The 6727-nt window shown below is 42.5% G+C and overlaps 1 pseudogene; it reads left to right on the top strand.

Annotated features, from left to right (window-relative positions):
* The first annotated feature begins 3254 nt into the window (after nucleotides 1-3254).
* LOC107554998 (G-protein coupled receptor 87-like) lies at nucleotides 3255-4840 on the top strand (annotated as a pseudogene).
* The last annotated feature ends 1887 nt before the right edge of the window (nucleotides 4841-6727 follow it).

Genomic DNA, 6727 nt, shown 5'->3' with positions numbered 1-6727 from the left:
TCTTTGGTAATGGACCAACACAATCAATAATGATTCTCTCAAATGGTTCCGACAGCACAGGAATAGGATGAAGAGGAGCATTAGGAATTCCCTGATTAGGTTTACCAGCTAACTGGCATACATGACATGAACGACAATATTTGGAAACCGCTGATTTCAACCCAGGCCAATAAAAATAACAAATGATGCGATTGAAAGTTTTATTTACTCCCAAATGACCAGAGAGAGCATGATCATGAGCTAAACGCAGAATCGGTTCACGATAATTATCAGGGACCACTACCTGAAATACAGTTTTCCAGCTCAGATCCTTCCCTGATGGAGACCATTTACGCATGAGCACCCAATCTTCCCAAACGTAAACCACATCCCTATTCGCTACTTCATCTTTCTCTACAGCCACATTAACACACTTATCTAGTGATGGATCAGCTTTCTGCCAGGCAGCCAGCTGCTCCCTCCCTGTTCCCAGCAGAGATTCAAGTCGGACTGCAACATCCTGATCAGAATACAGACATTAGAAAAAACATCCTGCACACATTCCTTTTTGTCAAATCTATCAGTCATGAATGTTTCAGACACATCTAGAACATCAAACTTACTAGTCTGAGCACGCGTTACCGCACAGGCAGAAAAGACAGACGGAAATTGTTGACCCACATCAATCTGTTCACACAACCCAGTCACATCTGGCGTGTCCACTACCATAGGCCGAGGAAACACCTTACCACCAGCTATATCGTTCCCCAAAATCAGATCAACTCCCTCAACAGGAAGCTGAGATCGTACTCCTAACTTCGTGAACCCTGTAAACAAATCAGACTGGAGATAAACTGAATGCAAAGGCACTTTAACACAACCAAGCTCAATGCCACGGATTAACACGCTCGCTCCGTAGTATGACTGTTCAGAAAATTCTAGTGCACTTTCCAAGATGAACGACTGAACTGAACCCGTATCTCGCAAGATTGTAATCGGCTTCAAATCTCCCTGCTCCTCTGAAAGAGATACAGAACCATTCGTAATAAATGGGCAGTATAACTCAGTATGTGAACTAGAAAACTGAGATGGCATAAAAGCAGTATGGACCAAAGCAACTCCTTTTGGTTTTTCAGGAGGCTTACCCTGATTCCAACGCTTACAGTCTACAATTAAATGTCCTGGCTCACGGAAAAAAAAAAACACCGTCTTTCTCCTTCACGAGACACATTTGTGTTACGAAACACATTCGACATGGCTCCTCTACTCCCTCGTGTTCCCTTACCCTTATTAAAAACTCTTGAGCTGTTTCTCACAGAAAATTCAACAGATGAACCATTTTTCTCTCTACACTCAGACGGAGTAAAAACAGTTTTGTGCGTGAGCACAAATTCATCTGCCAAAACAGCGGCTTTCGGCACGGACAATACCTTTTGCTCATTTAGATACAACAATATCCTCCGAAACAACTTTTAAAATCCTCCAACAATAAAAGTTCTTAACTGCTCAAACGTGGTAACTACTTGCTGTACACCATTTATCAAACAACATAGTTCTCACGAACAAACTCACTAAAGGTTTCACTGGCTATTTTCTGATGGTTTCGGAATCTCTGACGATAAGCTTCAGGTACTAATTCGTACGCTTGCAACACCGCAGCCTTAACAATATCGTAGTCGAGACTTTGCTCGATAGGTAAAGCTGTACACACTTCCTGAGCTTTACCCACTAACTTACACTGCAGAAACAATGACCACAACTCTTTCGGCCAATGCAAGGTAGCTGCAATACACTCAAAAGCGACAAAGAAAGAATCTACCTCAGTCTCTCTAAAATGAGGTGCAAGTGTGACATTTACTCACATCAAGACTGGTTACAGATTCACCAACAGACAAAGTAGCAGCGTGTGGCGGACTTTGCTCCGATACAGCTGAAACTGACGCATTCACTGGTGAACGAGGAGATGGAGGTCTAGACCTAGGCATAGGCACAGGTGCATTAAATTGCTCTTTGGCTTGTAATTCCAGCCTACGTAATTTAAATTTACTATCCGCCTGCAACTCCAAAGTTCGAAAATGAAGCAGCTGCGCATCATAATCCTGTTTCTTTAACTGCAGATCCAACTCCTTCAACTTAATCGCTAACATGGGATCAAAACGAGGATGACTAGAATCAATGTTAGGAAAAGAAAACGTTTCCTCACCTACCTCAGCTTCAATACTCTTCCGTGGTAACCCTTCCACAGATTCATCTGGCAAAATTCCAGCCTCTACCAACTGGTTATACAACTTCTCTTTAACTACCTGTTTTGGCCCCTCCCTAGGCACAGAAAAATTAAAGAAATCTGCAATCTGCAACAAATCAGCCTTACGACACTTATTAAAGACCTCCGTAGTAGGAGATAACGTAAACGACGTTAAATCAAATTCCATATTTGACCGTAAATTCATCCCACACCAAAAGACAATTACCAGGCAAACAAACGCATGGTTAATTCCGCCAAATACCTTCATTGATACGTACTGAACGAATCCGCAACATATGGTACCTTCATTAACAAGCCATAAACAAATCTCCAAGTCATCTTACCCTTCACTGATACGCCCAAATAAACCTCCACAATGTATTACCTGCTCCAAGCGAGTCCCTAATTTATATTATCCGCAACAGACGAACGCCCTATTTAGACCATCCGTGACGAACAACCGGCTGAACGAGCCCCCAATTTATATTACGACCCTGGTCTAGGTCAGGACCACAACATAAACGACACAACAGTGAATGGCTGTTTAAGTACTCATTTTAATTCTCTTTGATCAATTTTTCGTGCGGTAGCAGTTTTGGAGATTACAAACAATATCATCAAATAAACAAATAAAAGAAACTGGAGGCAAATTATCAGGGGTGAGCAAATGCCCAAAACAATAAACAAACACTAACTTCCCATAAAGAAACTAACTTCCCTGGGAATCAAAATAAAGAAACCAAAATACAACAGATCTAACCTCACTCCTTGTCTACCCAAAAACAGGAGAAAAGGACAATGGCCAAGTGGCCTATAAAAACAAAGGCACTCACCCCCTACAGCCTCACACGTGGCTTACAAACATAAACAGTGAAACATTGAAGTTAAAGACACAAGGCTCTCACAACACAGACTAACAGCGGACTAACAGCACTCCGTTAGAATATAGGCTTGAGATCTCACAGCATTTTCACTACAACTTAACACACAGTTTTAACACCAGGGCAATCAAAGAGAGACATACAGAGCAATGATCATAGCGAGCAGCAAGAGCGAGCAGCAAGAGTGAGAGCGCCCTCCGGTGATCCGGGGGAATTTATAGTACAGGTCTCATCTGTGGTCCACTCACCAGCAGTCTCTCATTAAGCCTTGAACCAATCCTGGTAGAGAGGAGACAACAGGAACACATCCACAACATACAATACGTCTTAGACGTAACAATATATATACACATAAACATATCCTGTACATACATACTAGCACATACATCAGGCCCAGATTGCATTATAACATCACATTAAATAAAGCTTCATCATTCATGCCATTAGGTGATAATGTCTGAAGGGTAAAGATCCAAAACAGTTCACGTTGATGTAAGAGCAATTCAATATCGCCAACTCTAGGTGGCACATTAACCCTTTCAATACCACAAAACCGTAAGGTAGAAACGTCATGATTTAAGGCAAGAAAATGAGCTGCAACTGGATAGTTCATATCTTTTCTCCTGGGATTTGTTTTTTGCTTTTTAGCTTTTTGACCTGCTTGGTCTTTGCCTCCAACGCACCTATCTATTGCCGTCAGGTGTGCAGAGTTTAATTGTTAATTCAAATAAATCAAAAATATCTTAATTTGTGTTCCGAAGATGAAGGAAGGTCTTACGGATTTGGAATGACGTGAGGGTTAGTAATTCATGACAGAATTTTCATTTTTGGGTGAACTACAGTATAATATTAAATAAAATTTAAAAATATATATTGGTTGATTAATCGGTTATAGGCTAGTGTGGTCCAACCTAGTTATCGGTATCTGTAAAATCCACCTCCAATTGAAAGATTGTAGGCTCAAACCCAAAATGTTTTGATCCATGAAAGCATGGTGACTGATCCAAGTTCTCCCCAAGCTCAAACTTATGACACTCCAGGGGGACAGTCCCTATAGTAATATACAAAAAAGTATATATTATACAGTTAGTACATGATTGCATATAAATAAATATATATATTTTTTTCAGGTACCTAAAGATTGTCCAGCCAATGGAGACCCATGCTCTGCAGATGGTTTGTACTGCCTGCTACATTTCTGCGGCAACTTGGCTGTGCTTGTTAGCCTTGTCTTCCATCTATTTGATCCTCTTTCTACAGAACTTCTGGGGTCAAATTCCTGATGCTTTTACCTGTGAATCCAGGCAAAATTCCCCACTCAGTGTGACCTATGTCACTGTGTATCCACTGTATGACCCTTGTGTGCTTCATTTTTGTCCTGATATCTCTGATTCTGCTATACTGGAAGACTCATCAAAAGCTCAGAGAAGTTCAGCTCTCTTCACAGGTTAGTTTCGGAAGCCAAACATTCAAAACGTCTAAGCACAACATGCTAGTGCTGGTGGTCATTTTCTGTGTGTGCTTTGTTCCCTATCAACTGGTGAAACTGCCATACATATTCATCAAACCCCTGCTGTGTGATTGTAATGCAGTCCATGCGTACTACATCCTGAAGGAGCTCACCATCCTGCTCACAGCACTAAATGCCTCCTTGGATCCACTTATTTACTTTTTCTTTTGCAAGACCTTCAGATCCCAGTTTAATTTTAGAGGTGGTCAACCTGTCCGTGAATGAATATTGGATGATTTATGTATTATTGCTTTGTTCTTTTGTAATTGTCAGAGGATTAGGACCGTTGCCAAAAGAAAATAGGTGTAAAAAGAGTGAATTTGCAATGAAGTTCTTGTTGCACTCTGTGGGTAATTCCGTGTCAAATCAACCAAAAAAAAACAAAACCTTGATTCATCAGATACAAGTTGGCATTTGTATCGCAATGCAAACTTATTTGCGTCTTTAATTAAAAAAAAACTAAAAATAATAATTAGAATTATAATGTGTGTTTGAAACCAGCAAAAATGGCGGGATAGTGTAGAACACGGATTCACACAAGTTCACATCATTCACCTGCAGCGTTTCTGTGAACGGAGAAAACAGAATAAAGCTATATAGGCTACATAAAAAGGACTAAATAGGCATATACACAACATATTTTTCACTTAAATCATTAACAGATTAACAAAACAAAAGAAAAAATTGAGTTTGGATCATTGTAACGCGCTCCTAAGTTCATGAAAAGGAAACCAAGATGGCAGTAAGCTGTTTTCTTTATTTTGCTAAAGCTTTAGAGTTTATAATCACCTTGGCGAATCACACGCATATACAACATATTTTTGCTAACTTGACATCGCAGCCTGTTCCTTATCAAAATAAAATACAGTTAAAGAAACATAAAAAGTCACACTGCTCAATTTAAATAGTCCGTAGTACAGTCTGTGCCATTCAGCGTGACCACCGCCTCACTGTGCTGTTATGTGAAGGATGATGTTTTATGTCAAAAATGCGAGTGAAGAACAAAGCCTATAGTTTACATAGGAATAGGCTAAATAATATTTTAGCATCCAGATACATCGTGAATATGGAAACATTTGGATCTGTGCCGAATGAGAGAGTTGGCGTCAGTTTTGCTTTTAAATTAATTAATTGGCTTACAACTTTAGAGGATTTGTTGTGGAGAGAAGGGAACGTCTAGGTTACTTGTGTAGGGAAAGCGTACCCAGTTGGGACGCTATGGAAGCCACATCCCGCAGATAGGAGGTATCATGTGGAAATTATACATATGGACTGGCCCTCAGGGCAGTACTACATATGGAAGTCCCTGCGGTAGACTCAACCCACCTGGGGTGAGATCACTACGCAGCAGAGATGACAGTGAACAACTGCCAGGGAAAGACACGGTCTTACCATGAGGGGAGCCATATCGTGGAAGAATACACATGTGGGATCACCTGAAGGGGGAATCACTACACACGGGCACCTAGCCCAGCACAAGGGCTGACCTTGGGCAAGCCCCAATCGGCTGAGGTGACTGAGCACCATATCCCTGTGTTCACACAACTGCGCACGGGACTGGGCCAGTATGAGACAGTCGTCGATGTAGTTGAGAACGCGAATGTCCGCTTCCCTCAATGGAACGAGGGCTGCCTCCACGAACCTTGGTGAAGACACGAGGCGACAGGGAGAGCCCGAAGGGGAGGACCTTGTACTGATATGCTCGCCCTTCAAACGCAAAGCGGAGAAACGGTCTGTGTCGAGGGAGAATCGAGACATGAAAGTACGTGTCCTTGAGGGTCCAGGATCGGTCGTAACCCCCCGCCTTTCTTGGGTACGATGACGTATGGGCTGTAGAAACCCGACCTCATCTCGGCTGGAGGGACCAGCTGTATCGCGTCCTTCGCCAGCAGGACCGCGATCTCGGCACGCAAGACAGGAGCATCCTTGTCCGGCACAGAGGTGAACCAATGCCCCTGAACTTGGGCGGGCGCCGGGTGAATTGAATCGCGTAGCCGAGTCGGATGGTTCTCATGAGCCAGCGAGATGGCCTGGGGAGCGCTAACCAGGCCCCCAGCGACCGAACTAGCGGGACCAGGGAGACCACCGGCATCCCAGGGGGGGGTCTGAGTG

The sequence above is a fragment of the Sinocyclocheilus grahami genome, unplaced genomic scaffold (genome assembly GCF_001515645.1).
Source record: "Sinocyclocheilus grahami isolate Dianchi unplaced genomic scaffold, SAMN03320097.WGS_v1.1 scaffold522.1, whole genome shotgun sequence".
NCBI classification, from domain to species: Eukaryota; Metazoa; Chordata; class Actinopteri; order Cypriniformes; family Cyprinidae; genus Sinocyclocheilus; species Sinocyclocheilus grahami.
The sequence above is the reverse complement of the archived record's forward strand: the minus strand, read 5'-3'. Positions and strand labels throughout refer to the sequence as shown.